Source organism: Lithobates pipiens, unplaced genomic scaffold (genome assembly GCF_037356315.1).
Source record: "Lithobates pipiens isolate NorthernLeopardFrog02 unplaced genomic scaffold, aLitPip1_a1.2 Scaffold_8, whole genome shotgun sequence".
NCBI lineage: Eukaryota > Metazoa > Chordata > Amphibia > Anura > Ranidae > Lithobates > Lithobates pipiens.
This window is the reverse complement of record NW_027507903.1, coordinates 570,044,122-570,066,750: the sequence shown is the minus strand read 5'-3', so window position 1 is coordinate 570,066,750 and position 22,629 is coordinate 570,044,122. Positions and strand designations below refer to the sequence as shown.

The 22,629-nt window shown below is 45.6% G+C and overlaps 1 protein-coding gene across 1 annotated transcript in view; it reads right to left on the bottom strand.

The window, feature by feature from the left end:
- The window catches only part of OLFM2 (olfactomedin 2), a 503,318-nt gene that overhangs the window by 374,919 nt on the left and 105,770 nt on the right, over positions 1–22,629 (bottom strand). The gene's annotated exons all lie outside the window — the stretch shown is intronic.

The following is a 22,629-nucleotide window of genomic DNA, read 5'->3' as shown; positions in this document are numbered from 1 at the left end:
AGTTGCCGCCTGCCCACCGTCAAATGACGGCGGAGCGGTGCTGCTCTTGTTCTGGGATGCCGTCATATGGCGCCGTGCCAGAACGGCCACTCTCTCACACCTGCGGGGTCGCGTCTGCAGCTCTTAAACCATGTGATCGGCTGTGTCCAATCACAGGCGGTCACATGTAAACACGGAGATGCCGGTAATCGGTGCTCCTCGCCGCACACTGACAAAATGTGTGGCGAGGAGATCCAATCAGCTGCATCTGGATTCAGGGGATATCGACACATGTAATCAGGGCACTGATTATCAGTGCCCTGATTACAATATAGTGCCAACTCTGTCACCAATCAGTATCCACCATTGCCCACCAGTGGCAGCAATCAGTGCCCACCATTGGCAGCAATCAGTGCCACCACTGCCCACAAGTGCCACCAATCAGTGCCCATTAGTGATGCCAGTTAGTGCCAGATATCAGTGCCGCCTATCGGTGCTGTCGATCAATGCCCATCCCTGCTGTCGATCAATGCCCATCAGTGTCACCCATCAATGTCCATCGGTGCCCATCAATACTGCCTATCCATGCCGCCTATCAGTGCTCACCAGTGCTGCCTATCAGTGCCGCCTATTAGTGCTCATCTGTGCCACCTAACAGTGCCCATCAGTGCTCATCAGTGTCACAGATCAGTGCCACCTATCAGTGCCCATAATTGAGGCATATTATTGCCTCCTCATCAGTGGCACCTAATCAGTGCCCATAAGTCCCGCCTCATCAGTGCCCATAAGTGTCACCTCATCAATGCCTACCAGTTCAGCCTATCAGTGCCGCCTCATCAGCGCACATCAGTGAAGGAGAAAAATTACTTAGTTACAAAATTTACTGACAGAAACTAAGTAAAAAAAAAATTTTTTTTCAAAATGTTTGCCCTTTTTTGGTAAAGAATAAAAAACCCAGCAGTGATTAAATACCACCAAAAGAAAGCTCTATTTGTGTAAAGAAAATGCTAAAAAATCTGTTTGGGTACAGTGTAGCATAACCACGCAATTGTCATTCAAAGTGCGACAGCACTGAAAGCTGAAAAATGGCCTGGGCAGGAAGGGGGTGTAAGTGCCGGTAGGCAAGTGGTTAAAGCATGATAGACAGCACAGTGCTTGAATTAAAACAATAAAATATTTTTATTTAAAGTTCCTATGTCCCTTCTCTTATTCTCTCCCCTCCTCCTGTCTGGTCAGGAGACAGTATTTTTACATCATTTTAATCATTTAAAAAAAAATCTCGGTTAAAGTCCTTTTAAAATGATGTAATCCGTTTTATAAAAAGATATACTGGTATAAGGTGCAGTGTGCATCCCTTTGTAACTGTTTTATGCAGAATACCTTTTTACAGCTCCCCTGGGCGCTCACGTGATTTGCTCTTCTCCGCTCTAAGATCCCTGCTGATGTCAGCCCACTCCGAGCACTGCAGAGGGAGGGACCACAGACATCAGCCGGGAGGAGGAGAGAAGAGGGAAGACCCCAGATCTGCGCTGACGTCAGCCTGCTCGGTACACTGAAGAGGGAGGGTGCGCAGACGTCAGCTGGAAGAAGAAGAAGAGAAGAGGGACGAGCTGAGATCCCTGCTCCGTGCACTGGAGAGGGAGGGGCCCCAGACATCAGCCGGGAGGAGAGAAGAAGACCTCCGGTGGGCATCTGTAAATAAGGCATTTTTAAATAAAATTACAAGGGGAGACACACTGCACTTTATATAAGTATAATTGTTTTACAAAACGGATTACAGATTTTTTCATTAACTTTACTGGGGCTTATTTTCAGGGTAGGGCTTGTATTGCAGCCCTCCCCGATAATCATGCTGGGTCTTATATTCGGGGTAGGGCATATTTTCAGGGAAACATGGTAGTTCAGAAGACAGGCTTTGTGAAATGTGGGACACAGCAGTGCCAACTTACAGGGCATAGTGACTACGTGACACAGAATGCAAGGAAGGAAATGTGTGGGGCTTTTCAGAAAGTAAGTTTACAAACTTCAAGATTGCTTAGATTAAAAGGAGGAGGCCAGAAATAATTTCGATACAATGTGGAAATATATGATTTAACATTTTGACCCTAGATACAGTTTAAAAGAGAAGAGTGGCTAAGTGGCTTAAGTGATTAGCACATTTGCTTGGCAGCACCAGGGTTGTTGGTTCAAATCTGAGCCATAGAACTCCCTTCCTGGAGTTTGCAGGTTCTCCCTGTGCCTGCGTGGGTCTCCTCCCACAGATCTGCTGGTAGGTTAATTGCAGGGCCGTCTTTAATATTGATTGGACCCTTAGTAAAACTTTTCTTGGGGCCTCCCATGCAGTTTCGCTCTCCACCTGCTCTGAGACATACAATAAATAGCAACTAGGCTCAAAATCAGTTTACTGAATCAGATCAGGCACCTATTGCGATTGGTTGCCAGAGGTTACATTGTATCATTACCGCTCACTAACTGGTTGCTAGAGGTTACAGCACACATTACAGTTCACTGATTAGTTGCTAGAGGTTACAGCACATGATTTCTGCTTGTTGATTGGTTGCAAGAGATTACTGTGGATATGACCTCAGGGGGGCATAATATACATATATGACCTCAGGCATGATGAGACCCCCCCCTATTTACATATGAATGCCGCTGCTATTTACATATGATTGCCGGTACATGTAAACACAGGGTCTGCAGATGAGTCATCTGTACACAACAATAGGGCGGAGCTGGGTAGCGTTAGTAGCAGCACTTCACACTGAGATATTGGGACACAGCACAGGACTAAAACTTCAAGGGACGAGGCAATTTAAACCAGGATAGTTGGCAAGTATGAGGCAGCTGCTTTGGGCCCCACAACAATGGCAGGGCCCAGGGCAGCTGCCCTTTTTGCCCTGCCTAAAAAACAGCCCTGGTTAATTGGCCCTAGCATGTGTATGTAGGAATGTGAGTTAGGGACCTTAGATTGTAAGCTCCTTGAGGGCAGGGACTGATGGGAATATACAACACATATGTAAATTGTCAGTGCTCTCTCTATAAATATATATATATATATATATATATATATATATATATATATATATATATATATATATACACCTGTAATAAAAATGTATATGTATCATTAACAAAAAATTGCTTCCTGCATGTCTTTACAGAAATCTGGCCCTGATTATGCCCCGCATTGGCTTCTCATCCTAAGTGATCTAGGGGCCATCACACATTTGTTCTGCTTCCATAAGAATGGGAACAATGTGAAAAGGCTCTTCATTCACTACAATGTTCCCTGTAACCCTAACACTGTAACTCCCCTCCAGCCTTACCTCTAACCCATCATTGTAACTCAAACATTAACCCTTGTATGAACTCTTCTCTTGCTGTAACATTAACAATAACCCTTCTGAACACACTAACACTCGCCATAACCCTAACATTAACCTGCAATAACCCTAACACTTCCCCGTAACCCCTACAACTAACCCTCCCTGTACTGCTAGCACTAGCCTTTGTAGTATCATTCATACAAACTCTCCCTTTAGCCCTAACACTAACCCTTATACTAATCCTCCCTGTAGCTCCAGCGCTAACCTTCCCTCTAGCCTTAACGCTACCCTCATGGTAACCCTAACACTATCTCTCGTACTATTTTTTATCTTTCTGTAACCTTAATTCTAGCCCTCATTGTAACCCTTACACTAAAAGTGTAAAAGTAACCCCTTCTTTGAATATCCATCTCTGCTGTACCAAGATACCAAACACCAATATTTCCTGCACCAGAGATACCAGCACCAGTCCTGGCACCATTTGACTATAAAATAAATAGTGGGCGGACTTTCAGATGTGTTGATGGGATGGGTGGAAGGAGGAGCGGGCAGACAACTCCAGGTCCTGGTTTATGTCACATATGGGGTGGTGGGGCAATAGAGTTTGGCTAAGGTTCCAAAATCTGTTAAGCTGTTTTTTTTTTTTTTTGCTGATTGTTTTCAGCTTGGGATTGTCTGTTGTCGCCACAGCCTTCCGCCCCCAATTAGACAGTTAAATTGCTTTACAGTCAAATTCAGTTCAGTTCAAACTCTGTCTTGTTAAGTGTCTTATAAGCCTGAAACAATCATTTTTGAAGTTGAGCTATGTAAACAGCGAGATGGAAGCTAACAGAAATCCCAGATCACTTGACTGCCGCATGCATGGCTACAGGAATTCTATTGTACATGTGTAAGTAACTTCCAAGACCAGTAACTAATGAATGTACATATAAATAATTCATGGCAGGAGTTGTGCTGGGAAACAATGGCTGTTTTACAGATCATAAATTTATGAAGATGAAACAAAGGCAATGCCCTGCCAGACCTGGCAGAGTACTTAAAAACAGCCCCATGGAGTAAACCAGGCCACTTTCTGACATTCCCCAAACAGGAAAATACGCCAACCCTTTCTGGCACAAGCCAGCACTGCCAGATTGCAAGGCCTGCTTGGCTACTTCAAATAAAATTTGTGTGTACACTCATGGCCGGTCCTGTCACTGCTCCAATGTGTGGGAGAACAGAAATATTCTATGTGCAGGACTTTTTTTTTTTTTTTATAAAAGGATGTTATTAAAATATATATTGACAGTCAAAATGTAAAATCATATTCATTTGCACACTGTATTTTGGTAATGTTTAGCCTGCTCCTATTATTTTCTGAACAATCTTGAGTTACTTTTTACACATTTATTTTGGTGAATTCTGTGACAAGTAGTCAAGTGGGATTTACCTGTACTTCTGTCTTGGTCTGATTTCATGTTTTTTGACAAAGGGACCATATATACCATATAAGGACATAAGTATGGTTTCACCCTTATTGACTGACACCAAAGGAATGTTATTGTTAACTGACCAGGATGTGGCCGAGCCCACTTGCTTCTCTACGATTGGCCATTTCCTTACATTCTAGGCTGTATATACCACAGCCCAAACTGTAATAAGCTAGTATCACCTCAAAGCTTGCAATCATTCTTGCATCTGTGATCACTTGTGTGCCATGCCATAAGAAAAGCAGGGGGGGGGGGGGGGGCACCCTGGCAAAACAGAATATTTAGTTAAAGTGTTACTAAACCCACAACAGTTAAATCAGTCTGTATATGCAGTTAAGCATGCTTGTACTGACTGTGGAACCAAAAGGGTTAATCCTCTGCATTGTTTAAAAAGACTGTTTGATCCTGTGTTCTCTGATCCTCCCCTTCTTCCACAGTCTCCAATCTATCTCTTGATAAAACAGAACATTGAGGACAAGCTGCACATTCTCAGTTTGGTGTGCATTACTAGAGAGTTTATTATTTTCTTGGAAGGGTGCATGTGATCAGCACAGGGCCAATCAGCACTGTCCAGACAGAGGGTCAGGGGCCCTGTATCATAGGATAGTCAGAGGAGAATGAAAATTCCCCCTACAAGCTTTAACCAAACACTGATAGAAGTCACAAGACTGCTCTAACTGCTGATGAGAAATGGTATTTACTGTTGAGACCAGATATAGTGAATGCAGATATAGTGAATGCAGTAGGATCAAACAGCCTTTTTTAAACGACGCAGAGGATTATGCCCACAGGTTCCACAGTGAGTATAACAAGCATGCTTTACTGCATATACAGACTTTTATTGTTATGAGTTTGGTAACACTTTAATAGGCATGAACTACAAGTAGTAAAGGGCAAGGCCCGCAGTTCGGTTGATTTCCTAGCAACATATGGAAATATTAGCAGTCCCCATTTTTACATTGCTGTCATATTAAGGTAAATAATTTACTTTAGATCACTTTGAAAGTTCAACACAGGAACCGCTACTGGCTTTGTTTGAATTCTAACAGAGTTTCCAACCATGATCTAAAATGAGGATTCTCCAGAAAAGTTAGATTCTGTCTCTTCTACAATAAAATCTTCCTATATCCCTGCTTCCAAATTTCTTAGAAATATTCGGTGTGCATGTGCAGCTCAGTGTATATTTTCAAAATGTCTCTGTGCTGGGATGAATTAAGTCCTGTGCGCATGCGCAAGAATGACGTCAACCCGCGGCAGCCAATTGAGATGGCTGAAGATGTCAAACCCAGAAAATGAGTAGAAAATATGTTGATTATGGCAAAAGAGCTTGCAAGTGTTGCCTCATTGGAGTATAAGTGAACATTGATAGAACACTCAAGTGCCACATCCGTAATCAAATAGAAACCAAAAAATAATTATAATCAGACTTTATCAGTACAAATTGAGACATATAAAAATAAAAACAACAAAGCTTTATTACTAATGTAGCACTGACCCCCGAAGGAGCAGCTGGTTTTGCTGGGCTTACCATTTACCTTCTCCACCTCCTTGTTCTTGTCTAGGGATTCCTGAGGTTGATGGCCCAATAACTGCAGAGGCCGACACTTAAATCCCTTTTGAGGAATTTTTATTTGCATAAAACGTTGAACAAAACACAGTCTCTAAGTTGGGAATAGAGGGTATGGGTAGGAAAGCTCAGGCACTTGTTTGGAAAACTGCTGACACTTGAAATGTCTCTCTCTAGATGACCCAGGGAATAGCCACTCGCAACTGGATACTTCAGCTGTCGGATAAATCCTGGGTTATGGATTTAGCAGCCAACAAGTGATTCAAATTTAGCAAAGTCTCTGCAACAGACTTGGTTGTAAAACGTTAGATGAACACAGAAAGTCTCTCACAGGAACTTAGTTGTAACTGAAGGATGAAATTAGGAACTTTCTTACAGTATCAGAATCTTGCAGCCGGTCCGGCAATACCATAAGAATGCGGATTTACTTGGTGTCCTTTCAGCTCAGCTTCCAGGCTCTTACCGAGCAGCCAGCTTTGTGCGTGGTCCTCTTCTGAAGAGTCCTCCCCTGGTTGTGTTTTGAGTTGCTGGTCCTCTCCAAACCTGAGACGGCACCGGACCACCTTGAAATCCTCCTTCCAGTTACTGTGCCTCGGGCTAGCAAGTCTCGAGACTCGGAAAACGGATGGATCCGCACCCCAGGCCATGAGGGCCTCTGGGGACTGGTCAGGAGGACCAGGACTACGGAGTCAGAACATACTTCTGGACTGGAACCCAGAACCACGTGACTTCAGCACCTTAAGTACGCTCTCCCGGAATGCACAGCGAGACAACGCACCCACTGATTGGCTCCGAGAGAGAGATTGGTACCCGATGCGTCCAACCAGACTGCGTTCCAATGCCTGTCAGAGATGATACATGCACCTATGACCAGGCAGGACATAGTACAGTCCAGCCAAACTGATGGCAGAATCACAATTTAGTGAAATTAACCCCAAGACCAAACTATAGTCTTAGGAAAAAACTAAATTTACAAACAGGAGTTCCGGCGCTACACTAACATATAATAAATAAGACTGTAGTAGATCAAAAATGATCATAAAATCATGCAAGTTAAATTTAAGCTCATTCATGTGATAGCTTCTCCTTCAAAAAAGATTGCTAATAACTAGTCACCAATAATCTGGCCTACCGTGTTTATGGTAAGGTATACAATTAGTAACAAGTGACCTTGATGTGAGGTATCCTCTTTTATCAAAGTATTTAAGCAGCTTCTGGAAATGTGTATCAGCCATGTAACTTTCTACTAATGAAATCCTTGGTTAACTTAAAGAGGAACTTAACTCTGCAAAAAAAACTTTTATTATGTGTTTCGCCCCTCCCACATTAGCAATAGCAGATTTTTTTCTGGTAGCTTTGCTGGGTTTTTTTTTCTGTAGGCCCCAACCACCACCACCATTCTGGCCTAGGCCAGCCTTCTGGGGAACCTCTATCACATATCCCAGGAGGTTGCAGAAGCCCATTCACAGAACAGCTGGAGCTGCCACATGATTGGGGGCCTGGCTGCCTAAAATCGTGAGAGGCAGCTTACTGAAGTAGACCAAGATGGCAGCATAGGACACTGGAACAGGCAACTGAACAGCAGGTCACTGCAGGACAGCGCTGGATCTGCTAGATAGATGAGTGTGTATTTCAAATTTTCTGCATCATAAAAGTTAAAGGGAATGTGGAGAATGTACACCTTCGAAGCCTCCTAAAAAAAAAAGACATGGGTATAACAGGAGGCTTTGTGCAAGAGGGGACGTCATTCTTGCCTAGGCAAAAAAGGTGGAAGGGCAGGGTGCACTCTGGCAATAAAAACATTTTTTTCTGCTAAATAAAAAAACATTGCAATATCCAGAAGGGTGGGGGAGTAGAACTAGATAGTGACAGAAAAGGTCCGCTTTAATCTGTTTTTTTTTTTTTTTTTTTTTTTTTAAGTATTTCATAGAGTGCTTTGTTGGATTGCATTGCGTTGAGCAAAGAGTCCTTTGTTAGCCCTGTGTGAGTGCGTGTGTTAAGGTTTTTTTTTCCTGTACATTTTTGAAATCTATGCAAGAAAAGATATCTCTAGTTTAGATCTTCGATCTGTGTTCGCGTCTCTTTTCTTGGAATTCCCCACAGGCAAAGTAAAAAAAAAAAAAAAAATTTCCTACATCTCTGCATTTCTTCATGTTTTATCCTTTTAAACACACTTCCAGTAAAGAAAAATAACCATCGATGTGCCAGAAATATAGTGTGCTCCTACCTCTTTGACATGACATCACAGTCAGTGGAATTCATAAGAGTGTCATAGACACTCTTTTTAATTTCAGCACACCTCCACACCACAAATATAATTTGCTTAAGGAACAGGTACATGTAGCTGTCACATGGAGGTTGGCACTGAGGATATTCCTGATTGCACTTTAATAATAACTAGTCTGATAAAATTACCAAACCAGCATTTGTAGCATCCCTCTAAAGCCCCAGAAGAGGTTTGTTGTAGGGTGGGTGAAGCCTAATGGGGAACTCTGAGACTAGCTCCCCATCAGGCCTCCCACATGATTGACAGTAAAACACAATTAGCCAATTCCATTGCCACTATTTAGCCCTTATAGCAACCATTAAATCTGCCCACTGCTGTGGATCAACAACTCAGTTCAATGGTTGGTGAACCTGTTCAGTAGTCAGAGCCTGATGGAGAACTGTGAGAGACTGGTTGCACATAAGGTCTGCCTTGCTTGTGAATGACTGAGGACAGCAGTGGGCAGATTGTTTTAGTCTTTAGTCTCTTAGGATTCCCCATAAGGCTTCCTCCAATGTTGGTGTGGGCTACATCAGTGGTTGCTAGGACCCTGTTGGCCTGCCCCCCCCCCATAACTCTGGTCTGTCTGTATGCCAACTTTGAGTTAGTATTAATTACTTCCAGTCTCATTATGTACAAATTGAAGGTAATTCTTTTTGAATTTAATGCTGGTGTTCTGACAAAATGAGCAACCTGGCAGAATGTGCAACCCGTGTCACTTCCTGTGACATGGAATCAGCTGTATCGCCAAACCACGCTCACTGCGCATGCACAACATGTCATACATGTCTTCAGTGATTGATGTCGGTGCAAAAAGGAATTTACCTGACAAAATGCTCGACCCACTACTGCGCATGCGCACGGCAAAAATCACGAATTACGAAATTTACGTTGCTAAGAATACCAACCACCTAGAGTAAGAAGGCGGGGCAGCGGAATCTTGCTACATCAAACCCTGTTTTGAATTTGCAAACTAATTTTAGCAATTAAGTGAGCTGGTATACTTAAGTATAGTATAAAATACAATATGAGCAACCTGCACAGATACAGTGCTTTGCAAAAGTATTTACCCCCTTGGCATTTTTCGTGTCTTGTTGCCTCACAACCTGGAATTAACATGGATTGTTTGAGGATTTGCATCATTTAATTTACATAACATACCCACAACTTTGAATGTTTTTTTTTATTATTATTATTTATTGTGAAGAAAACAACAAATAGGACAAAATAACAGAAAAAGTTTTTTTTTGCGGCTATCACAGCTCCAAGTTGCTTTGGATAAATCCCTATGAGCTTGCCACATCTTACAACTGGGATTTTTGCCCATTCCTCTTAGCAAAGCTGCTCCAGCTCCTTCAAGTTGGATGGTTTGTGCTTGTGAACAGCAATCTTTAAGTCTGACCACAGATTTTCTATTGGATTGAGGTCTGGGCTTTGACTAGGCCATTCCAACACATTTACATGTTTCCCCTTAAACCACTCAAGTGTTGCTTTAGCAGTGTGTTTGGGGTCATTGTCCTGATGGAAGGTGAACCTCCATCCTAGCCTCAAATCACACACAGAGTGGTACAGGTTTTGCTCAAGAATATCCTTGTATTTAGTACCATCCATCTTTCCCTCAACTCTGACCAGTTTCCCAGTCCTGACTGCTGAAAAATTATTTTCTTTGGGTGATGTGATGTGTTGGGTTTGTGCCAGACATAGCATTTCCTTTGATGGCCAAAAAGTTCAATTTTAGTCTCAGACCAGAGCACCTTCCTCCATACATTTTGGGAGTCTCCCTCATGCCTTTTTGCAAACTCAAAATGTGCCATTTTGTTTTTTGCAGAAAGCAATGGCTTTCTTCTGTCCACTCTGCCATAAAGCCCAAATCGGTGGAGTGTACGGATTATTGTCATCCTATGTATAGATACTCCAGTCTCTGCTGTGGAACTCTGCAGCTCCTCCAGGGTTACCTTAGGTCTCTGTGCTGCCTCTCTGATTAATGCCCTCCTTACCCGGTCTGTGAGTTTTGGTGTGCGGCCGTCTCTTTGCAGGTTTGCTGTTGTGCCATGTTCTTTCCATTTGGTTATGATAGATTTGATGGTGCCCTTGGGGTTCATCAAAGATTTGTATATTTCCTTATAACCTAACCCTTACTTGTACTTCTCAACAACATTGTCGGTTACTTGTTTGGAGAGTTCCTTGGTCTTCATGGCAGTGTTTTGTTAGTGGTGCTTGGGTGCTTGCAGCCTCTGGGGCCTTTCAAAAATGGGTGTATATGTAATGACAGATCATGTGACACTTAGATTGCACGAAGGTGGACATCATATCACTAATTATGTGACTTCTGAAGGTAATTGGTTGCACCAGAGCTTTTTATGGGCTTCATAACAAAGGGGGTGAATACATATGCACATGCCAATTATCATTTTTTTTATTTCTGAAAAATTGTTTTATGTATATATTTTTCTAATTTTACTTCACCAACTTAGACTATTGTGTTCTGATCCATCACATATAATTCAGATAAAAAAAACAAAACTTTGAACTAAAGGCTGTAATGTAACAAAATAGGTAAAAAGCCAAGGGGATGAATACTACTCTGGTTGGTATTCTTAGCAACGTAAATTTCATAAGTGTTGATTGATTTCTGCTGTGCGTATGCACAGTAGTCGGTCGAGCATTTTGTCAGGCAAATTCCTCTGTGCACCAACGTCAGCCACTGAAAGCATGTATGACGCTTTGCGCATGCGCAGTGAGCCCGGTTTGGCGATGCAGCTGATTCTACCTCACAAGAATTGCACATTCACAAGTGTATTTTCAGTCCTGAATTTAAAAGCATGCCCTGCTTATTTATTTTTCTGATGAATTACAAAGAGCATAGACCCCTTCTTATCTCCTCCCCACTGTCCTCATCTTTATAACCCCTCCTTATCTCCTCCCCATTGTCCTCATATTTATAACCCCTTCTTATCTCCTCCCCACTGTCCTCATCTTTATAACCCCTCCTTATCTCCTACCCACTGTCCTCATCTTTATAACCCCTGCTTATCTGTTCCCCACTGTCCCTAGTTCTAAAAATCCTTTGTGTACAGGCATAGAGCACATGAAGTTATCAGCTCATAGTATTGTTTAGCAAAATCGAGAGTTATATTTCGCACTTAACAAATAGATACAACAAAACACTTTCAATGGTATACTTAGACCAAAAGGGAGTAAATAAGAGAAGTTCATGGTTAGGGTTTACATATAGTTTAAAATAAACATGGGCAAAACCACTATAAGGGCACATAAGCCAGATTCTATTAATTTTCTGAAACTGAAACAGATATTTTTGTTGTAGTATTTTATTATCTTTAGTTTGCAAAGTGTTTACTGGAAATAAGAGAGCTCAGAAACTCAGTGAGGAGCAGAAGATATGCAACCTAACTGTCTGGACCAAAGATGACCCATGGCTGCCTGCTGTGAAATAGCAATGTTTTCCTCATTGAATAAGCCTTAGGCCCCTTTTACATGATCAGGTCCGCCTGAAAAACTGATCGTACACTCCATTCAGCCCTAGCCCTTTAGCCTTCAGTGTGCTAAAAAAAAAAAAAGAAGGGGATTAGTGATGGACGAACTTCCGACGGGACGTTTCGCGAACGCGAAACGCGAACGGACACAAACGTTCGCGATAACGACCGTTCGCCGCGGGCTCCATTGACTTCAATGGGAGGCGAATTTCGCAAACCTTTAGGTCGAATTTGCGGCCACGGGGTAATTATTAGGGGGTAGCACGTAGTCCCACCACCTGGACAATAGCATAATACATGTATGAGGTGAATTTGGGATCGATAACTACAAGCATTTTTTTTTTATTTGGGAAATTGTTCTGACAATTCAGGACTATGGAGCTAATGAAGGCAATGGAGGAGAGGGAAGGTCAGGGACCAGGGTAGGCAAACAAGAGGGTGCAGGAGATACAGAGCACTGACAGCAGCACCGTAATACAGAGCACTGACATCAGCACCGTGACATACAGCGCTGACAGCAGCTCCGTGACATACAGCGCTGACAGCAGCTCCGTGACATACAGCGCTGACAGCAGCTCCGTGACATACAGCGCTGACAGCAGCTCCGTGACATACAGCGCTGACAGCAGCTCCGTGACATACAGCGCTGACAGCAGCACCGTGACATACAGCGCTGACAGCAGCTCCGTGACATACAGCGCTGACAGCAGCTCCGTGACATACAGCGCTGACAGCAGCTCCGTGACATACAGCGCTGACAGCAGCTCCGTGACATACAGCGCTGACAGCAGCTCCGTGACATACAGCGCTGACAGCAGCACCGTGACATACAGCGCTGACAGCAGCTCCGTGACATACAGCGCTGACAGCAGCTCCGTGACATACAGCGCTGACAGCAGCTCCGTGACATACAGCGCTGACAGCAGCTCCGTGACATACAGCGCTGACAGCAGCTCCGTGACATACAGCGCTGACAGCAGCTCCGTGACATACAGCGCTGACAGCAGCTCCGTGACATACAGCGCTGACAGCAGCTCCGTGACATACAGCGCTGACAGCAGCTCCGTGACATACAGCGCTGACAGCAGCACCGTAAGCAGCCCCAGGAGGAAGTCAGCACAGCACAGGGATGGTGTGATCCCCTCATAATAAGAACCCCCAGGAGGAAGTCAGCACAGCACAGGGATGGTGGGAGCCCCTCATAATAAGAACACCCAGGAGGAAGTCAGCACAGCACAGGGATGGTGGGAACCCCTCATAATAAGCAGCCCCAGTAGAAATATGACACCGCTCAACCTCTTCAAAGAGGAGGGTAGGGGCATATAGTACGGTGTGCTTTTTTGGGTCAGGGAAGTGAGCCAAATGAATTAAGAAGGTCTGTGTGCTTGATTCCAAAAATTGTTTATAGACATATACATGGTCTACTGATCACATGTGTTGAATTCCTCCGAGATCCATGCCTCATTCATTTTTAGAAATGTGAGGTAGTTAACACTGTGGTGAGCTAGGCGAGTACGCTTATCGGTCACAATCCCCCCTGCTGCGCTGAACGTCCTTTCGGACAGGACACTGGATGAGGGGCAAGCCAACAGTTCGATTGCAAATTGGGCAAGCTCTGGCCAGAGGTCAAGCCTGCCCACCCAGTAGTCTAGGGGTTCATCACTCCTCAGAGCGTCCACATCGGCCGTTAACCCAATGTAGTCGGACACCTGACGGTCTAGGCGTTCCCTGATGCTGGATCCGGATGACACCTGTCGATGGGTCGGCTGAAAGAATGACCTCATATCCGAAGTCACCAACACATCTTCAAACCGGCCTCTTCTTGCAGGCGCTGTTGGATTGGTACCCGCAAATCCTTCTCTGGGAGTGGGAATTGCTCCTCTGCCAGCGCACGCAAAAGCAGAATGCAGCATTTCTCGAAGCAAGGCCTGGAAGTGCTGCATTCTGACAGCCCTCTGCGACGGCGGTAACATTTCCGCCATTTTGTGTTTGTACCGGGGGTCTAAGTACGTTGCCACCCAGTACTGGTCCTTGACCCTCATGCTTTTTATACGGGGGTCCCTATTAAAACACTGGAGCATGAAGGCCCCCATTTGCACTAAAGTGGAAGCGGTGTGGTGGCCTGGCTCCTGCTCATCATCCAGGATAATGTCGTCCTCTTCATTCTCCTCTCCCCATCCTCGCACAACAGGGATCCCAGAAAGGTTTAAAGCATGCTCTTCTTGCTCCTGCTCATCCGCCCCGGCACCATCCTCCTCTGACTCCTCATCAGACTCCTGTTGTTGACTTGTCTCAGATAGAGTAGCCCCCCCTGGGAATTCATCCAGCATTGCGACTTCCTCATCTTCCCGCTCCTGCTCCTCCACAGCCTGATCAATGACACGACGCAATGCACGCTCCAGAAAGAAGGCATAAGGTACCATGTCACTGATGGCGCCATGGCTGCGACTGACCAGTTTGGTGATCTCCTCAAATGGCCGCAGAAGTCTGCATGTGTCGCGCATGAGCAGCCACTGGCGCGGTGAAAAAAAACCCAGCTCCCCAGAACCGTTTCTTTCGCAGAGTTCATACAGGTAGACGTTAACTGCACGTTTCTGCTGGAGCAGCCTATCAAGCATATAGAAGGTTGAGTTCCATCGCGTCGGGCAATCGCAAATAAGACGTCTGACCGGCAGATGGTGTCGCCGCTGAATGTCAGCAAGGCGAGCCATGGCCGTGTAAGATCTTCTGAAATGGGCCGAGATTTTCCTTGCCTGCCGCAAGATGTCCTGGACCCCAGGGTATTTGACAAGGAATCGCTGCACGACCAAGTTTAAGACGTGTGCCATGCACGGCACGTGCGTGATTTTGCCCTGTTTCAATGCGCTAAGCAGATTGGCACCGTTGTCACACACCACTTTACCAACTGTCAAATTGAGCGGTGTTAGCCACTCATCTGCCTGTGAACGCAAAGCTGAAAGGAGTGCCGGGCCAGTGTGGCTCTTTGCTTCCAGGCACAACAGACGCAGCACGGCATGGCAACGTCTCACCTGGCATGTGGAATAGGTTCTGGGGAGCTTGGGCGGTGCAGTGGAAGAGACGCTAGCAGCGGAAAAGGAGGAGGCAGCTGAGGAGGAGAGGGAGGAGGATGGAGTAGGAGGAGGAGAAGAAGAGTCAGGCCTGCATGCAATCCGTGGCGGTAAAACCAAATCTACACGGGTGCCACGGGTTACATGCTTGACGGCCGTCAGAAGGTTCACCCAGTGGGCAGTAAAACTGATATACCTTCCCTGCCCGTGTTTGCTAGACCACGTGTCTGTGGTCAGATGTATCTTGGCACCGACACTGTGTGCCAGAGATACATTCACTTGCCGCTGAACATGGCCATATAGCTCTGGGATGCCCTTCTCTGAGAAATACTTCCTTCCTGGGACCTTCCATTGTGGTGTTCCAATGGCCACAAATTTGCGAAAGGCCTCCGAGTCCACCAGTTTATATGGCAGTAGTTGGCGGGCTATGAGTTCTGACAAGCCAGCCGCCAACCGTTGGGCAAGAGGGTTATCCGGCGTCATCATTTTTTTACGCTCGAACATTAGGCCCACGGAAGCCTGCCTTTTTGCAGAAAAATGTGAGCTTGGCGTGATGGAAGGTGGAGTGGAGGACAATTGTGAGGAGAGAGGAGAAGGAGAAGTAGAAGACGAGGCTGGACGGTGAGAGCCTGCAGTGTGGCTTTGTGTGTTCCGTTGCTCCCACTGGGCTCGGTGATGGCTGCTCATGTGCCTTCTTAAGGCGGTCGTCCCTAGGTGAGTATTGGGCTTACCGCGACTAACGCGTTGACTGCAAAGATTGCAGATGGCAACGCTATTGTCAGCAGCGGACACGTTAAAAAAAGCCCACACTGCGGAGCCATGTGCCGGTGTCCTGGGAGCGCCAGATGTGACCGTACATGGTCGATGACTCGCTCCTGATACATTTGCAGTCTGCTTTGTCCCTGCTGTGCAATGTAAGTCATTGCTGCTTCTCCTCCCTATCTGCTGGTCCATATCTCCCTCTGAACTCCCCTCCTCTTCCTCTCTTGTGGGCACCCACGTGACATCACTAGACACGTCATCATCAACGTCACCTTCCCCACCGCTATAAGTAGAGTAGGCAGCAACACCGGGGACCAACCTCCTCCTTGGGCTGATCTGGGTACTGGCGTCAGACTGCTGAGTAGCGCTTGTTGCTACCTCCTCTTCCTGATCCAATACCAAGAGTGGCTGCGCATCAGAAATGTCCTCTTGATATGGATCGGAAAATAATTCCAGTGACTCAAGCGGAAGGTATGTGGTGGTGGTGGTGGTGGTCGTGTTGTTGGTGGTAGTGTCTTTGGGGGTGCACATAGCAGAGAGTGAAGAAGAGGGTGCAGATCGAGAGGATGAGGAGGGTGCAGAAGAGTAAGGCTGAGCGAGCCACTCAACCAAGTCTGGTGCATCCTTTAAAGTAATTGAACGCACCTTCTGCAACTTCCCACTTTGGCTCAAGCCTGTTGCTCCTGCCCTACCCCTACCACCCCTGCGGAAGGGCCTGCCTCTTCCTCTGCATGTCATTTTTTAAATGACCCTGTGACAAAACTCTTAGTCCCTATACCGCTGAAGGACTGCTGCAGTATAGGTGAGCGGTCAGCAGTGGTGCACGTCAACCCTATCTATTGTGGACCTATAGCGGTCCTTACAGAACAGCAGACTGTACCGCACTCAAGCCTATGTACCGTAGCACCCTATACCAAGTTACCAGTCCTTATAAGAACTTTTGTGGACCAAGCAGGTTGTGTATTAGTGTTTAGCAGACTGTACGTCAGTCCCTATACCGCTGAAGGACTGCTGCAGTATAGGGCAGCGGTCAGCAGTGGTGCACGTCAACCCTATCTATTGTGGACCGATAGCGGTCCTTACAGAACAGCAGACTGTACCGCACTCAAGCCTATGTACCGTAGCACCCTATACCAAGTTACCAGTCCTTATAAGAACTTTTGTGGACCAAGCAGGTTGTGTATTAGTGTTTAGCAGACTGTACGTCAGTCCCTATACCGCTGAAGGACTGCTGCAGTATAGGGCAGCGGTCAGCAGTGGTGCACGTCAACCCTATCTATTGTGGACCGATAGCGGTCCTTACAGAACAGCAGACTGTACCGCACTCAAGCCTATGTACCGTAGCACCCTATACCAAGTTACCAGTCCTTATAAGAACTTTTGTGGAACAAGCAGGTTGTGTGTTAGTGATTAGCAGACTGTACGTCAGTCCCTATACCGCTGAAGGACTGCTGCAGTATAGGTGAGCGGTCAGCAGTGGTGCACGTCAACCCTATCTATTGTGGACCGATAGCGGTCCTTACAGAACAGCAGACTGTACCGCACTCAAGCCTATGTACCGTAGCACCCTATACCAAGTTACCAGTCCTTATAAGAACTTTTGTGGACCAAGCAGGTTGTGTATTAGTGTTTAGCAGACTGTACGTCAGTCCCTATACCGCTGAAGGACTGCTGCAGTATAGGGCAGCGGTCAGCAGTGGTGCACGTCAACCCTATCTATTGTGGACCGATAGCGGTCCTTACAGAACAGCAGACTGTACCGCACTCAAGCCTATGTACCGTAGCACCCTATACCAAGTTACCAGTCCTTATAAGAACTTTTGTGGAACAAGCAGGTTGTGTGTTAGTGATTAGCAGACTGTACGTCAGTCCCTATACCGCTGAAGGACTGCTGCAGTATAGGGCAGCGGTCAGCAGTGGTGCACGTCAACCCTATCTATTGTGGACCGATAGCGGTCCTTACAGAACAGCAGACTGTACCGCACTCAAGCCTATGTACCGTAGCACCCTATACCAAGTTACCAGTCCTTATAAGAACTTTTGTGGAACAAGCAGGTTGTGTGTTAGTGATTAGCAGACTGTACGTCAGTCCCTATACCGCTGAAGGACTGCTGCAGTATAGGTGAGCGGTCAGCAGTGGTGCACGTCAACCCTATCTATTGTGGACCGATAGCGGTCCTTACAGAACAGCAGACTGTACCGCACTCAAGCCTATGTACCGTAGCACCCTATACCAAGTTACCAGTCCTTATAAGAACTTTTGTGGACCAAGCAGGTTGTGTATTAGTGTTTAGCAGACTGTACGTCAGTCCCTATACCGCTGAAGGACTGCTGCAGTATAGGGCAGCGGTCAGCAGTGGTGCACGTCAACCCTATCTATTGTGGACCGATAGCGGTCCTTACAGAACAGCAGACTGTACCGCACTCAAGCCTATGTACCGTAGCACCCTATACCAAGTTACCAGTCCTTATAAGAACTTTTGTGGACCAAGCAGGTTGTGTATTAGTGTTTAGCAGACTGTACGTCAGTCCCTATACCGCTGAAGGACTGCTGCAGTATAGGGCAGCGGTCAGCAGTGGTGCACGTCAACCCTATCTATTGTGGACCGATAGCGGTCCTTACAGAACAGCAGACTGTACCGCACTCAAGCCTATGTACCGTAGCACCCTATACCAAGTTACCAGTCCTTATAAGAACTTTTGTGGAACAAGCAGGTTGTGTGTTAGTGATTAGCAGACTGTACGTCAGTCCCTATACCGCTGAAGGACTGCTGCAGTATAGGGCAGCGGTCAGCAGTGGTGCACGTCAACCCTATCTATTGTGGACCGATAGCGGTCCTTACAGAACAGCAGACTGTACCGCACTCAAGCCTATGTACCGTAGCACCCTATACCAAGTTACCAGTCCTTATAAGAACTTTTGTGGAACAAGCAGGTTGTGTGTTAGTGATTAGCAGACTGTACGTCAGTCCCTATACCGCTGAAGGACTGCTGCAGTATAGGTGAGCGGTCAGCAGTGGTGCACGTCAACCCTATCTATTGTGGACCGATAGCGGTCCTTACAGAACAGCAGACTGTACCGCACTCAAGCCTATGTACCGTAGCACCCTATACCAAGTTACCAGTCCTTATAAGAACTTTTGTGGAACAAGCAGGTTGTGTGTTAGTGATTAGCAGACTGTACGTCAGTCCCTATACCGCTGAAGGACTGCTGCAGTATAGGTGAGCGGTCAGCAGTGGTGCACGTCAACCCTATCTATTGTGGACCGATAGCGGTCCTTACAGAACAGCAGACTGTACCGCACTCAAGCCTATGTACCGTAGCACCCTATACCAAGTTACCAGTCCTTATAAGAACTTTTGTGGACCAAGCAGGTTGTGTATTAGTGTTTAGCAGACTGTACGTCAGTCCCTATACCGCTGAAGGACTGCTGCAGTATAGGGCAGCGGTCAGCAGTGGTGCACGTCAACCCTATCTATTGTGGACCGATAGCGGTCCTTACAGAACAGCAGACTGTACCGCACTCAAGCCTATGTACCGTAGCACCCTATACCAAGTTACCAGTCCTTATAAGAACTTTTGTGGAACAAGCAGGTTGTGTGTTAGTGATTAGCAGACTGTACGTCAGTCCCTATACCGCTGAAGGACTGCTGCAGTATAGGGCAGCGGTCAGCAGTGGTGCACGTCAACCCTATCTATTGTGGACCGATAGCGGTCCTTACAGAACAGCAGACTGTACCGCACTCAAGCCTATGTACCGTAGCACCCTATACCAAGTTACCAGTCCTTATAAGAACTTTTGTGGAACAAGCAGGTTGTGTGTTAGTGATTAGCAGACTGTACGTCAGTCCCTATACCGCTGAAGGACTGCTGCAGTATAGGTGAGCGGTCAGCAGTGGTGCACGTCAACCCTATCTATTGTGGACCGATAGCGGTCCTTACAGAACAGCAGACTGTACCGCACTCAAGCCTATGTACCGTAGCACCCTATACCAAGTTACCAGTCCTTATAAGAACTTTTGTGGACCAAGCAGGTTGTGTATTAGTGTTTAGCAGACTGTACGTCAGTCCCTATACCGCTGAAGGACTGCTGCAGTATAGGGCAGCGGTCAGCAGTGGTGCACGTCAACCCTATCTATTGTGGACCGATAGCGGTCCTTACAGAACAGCAGACTGTACCGCACTCAAGCCTATGTACCGTAGCACCCTATACCAAGTTACCAGTCCTTATAAGAACTTTTGTGGACCAAGCAGGTTGTGTATTAGTGTTTAGCAGACTGTACGTCAGTCCCTATACCGCTGAAGGACTGCTGCAGTATAGGGCAGCGGTCAGCAGTGGTGCACGTCAACCCTATCTATTGTGGACCGATAGCGGTCCTTACAGAACAGCAGACTGTACCGCACTCAAGCCTATGTACCGTAGCACCCTATACCAAGTTACCAGTCCTTATAAGAACTTTTGTGGAACAAGCAGGTTGTGTGTTAGTGATTAGCAGACTGTACGTCAGTCCCTATACCGCTGAAGGACTGCTGCAGTATAGGGCAGCGGTCAGCAGTGGTGCACGTCAACCCTATCTATTGTGGACCGATAGCGGTCCTTACAGAACAGCAGACTGTACCGCACTCAAGCCTATGTACCGTAGCACCCTATACCAAGTTACCAGTCCTTATAAGAACTTTTGTGGAACAAGTGAGTTGTGAATGTTTAGCAGACTGCAGCAGAAGGGCAGCAGTCAAGTATAATATCCTTTCTATATTTGGAAGAAAGAATATTATACATGTACAAGCCTATTACTGTACCACTGATACCAGTCCTGAAAAGAACCTTTGTGGAACTAATAATAACAGCAAGTCTTTAAAATTACCCTCACTGCCTGACAACACTGCTTCCTTCCTGTCCCTATACAAATTGGCAAAAAAAGAGAACGATTAGTGGTTACTGGAACAGCTCTTTTGTGGACCTTGATAGTAACAGCTAATGATGATGATGATGATGATGATGATGAAAGACTAATCTGGCTGTCCCTGTAGCATACACCGTCCTTTCCCTTTCTCTAAACTAACAAAAGACACTCAGGCTGCTGCAAGAATCAGCAGCACAGCAAACCTATCAACACCTAACACCTATACCAGTCCTGAAAAGAACTTTTGTGTACCAAATAGCTAGTGGTTTATCTCTCCCTACTCCACACAGGAACCTGTCCCTATCGTAACAGAAGAAAGAATGTAAAATGGCCACCGGATCGGGTGTATTTATAGGTTAGGGGGAATGTACAAGTGTCCATGTGCTGTCATGTCTCAATTGGCTGTCCTGTATCACATGATAAACGTGTCACCAAAGGTTAAAGTTCTTGTATACATTAAACACGTAAGTCCGCCGCGGCGAACGACGGAAAAAGGCGTTCGAACGTGCGGACCGCGAATGTCGGAAATTCGCCGCGAAACGACCGCCGGGCGAACCGTTCGGCCATCACTAAAGGGGATCCATCCCCTTCCATCTAGGTAGAGGATTGTCAGGTTCAAACAGATAGAGTATTATGTTTACACCCGGTTGCCCATGGGGCAGCGCAGGCTAAGTCCGTGTCTGCGGTGAATATGCTGAGTGGACACGGACCTGTCATCCACCAATTCTGCTCTGATCAGCAGAGAGATCCCACTACTATTCAAAAAGGAGTCTGCCCCATGTGAAAGGGGCCTTTTTGTGATGAGATCCTTATTGTATGAGATATTTATTTCATGAGATCCTTATTGTTATGAATCTTAATTGTGATAAAGTTATTACAGTGTTGGGATCCTTGTTATGATGAGATTTTTATTGTGATGAGTTGTCATGAGATTCTTATTGTGATAAGACCCTTATTGTGATGAGATCCCTATTGTAAAAAATGACTTATGATGACAGTAACCTTATTGTGATGAGATTCTTATTATGTTGAGATGTTGAGATTTTTATTGTATGAGATCCTTATTGTGATGAGATTCTTATTATGTTGAGATGTTGAGATTTTTACTGTATGAGATCCTTATTGTGATGAGTTTTTTTTTTTTGTTTTTTGGTGCTCAAAGAACAGGTAAGTCATCTGTTAAAACGTATGAACAGAATATATTGTAAATATATAAACTCACACTAGAAGTGAGAATGTGAACAAAAATGTTAAATAATTTATGAATTGCAGCTGCCGTATGAAAGGTGCTAAACACTTGACAAATTGAAAAAAGGATAAATTACAACGCTCACAAAAGTGCAAAAAATATGAATAAACAAATACATAAGTGGAAACAATTAATTGTTGAATGAATGTCCATATAATAGTGAACAATATGTTACAATCTATAAAGTGCAATAGTGCTCCAAAATTCAAGGTGTGCCACACCCCCTCCTGTGTCCCTACTCTGGATGGAATGGACCCCTAGTTTTTCAGTCTAGGAGTTGTACAGGCTTAAAAATTTGACCAGGGATTCACTTCAGGATGCATAGAAGCATAAGATGAAGGTATTGTTAATATAAAGGAAGCCAGATATTTTGTGCCTGATGCGCCCAGGGTCCCTGTCATCTACCAATTGCCTAAGAGCCACAAGATCCCCTCCAATCCTCCCTGTAGACCCATTGTTAGCGGAGTTGACATGTCTGTCATGACAAACAGTATTTTAGACAGAAGAAAGGCTTGGCCATGGGGGCCAAGTATGCCCCCTC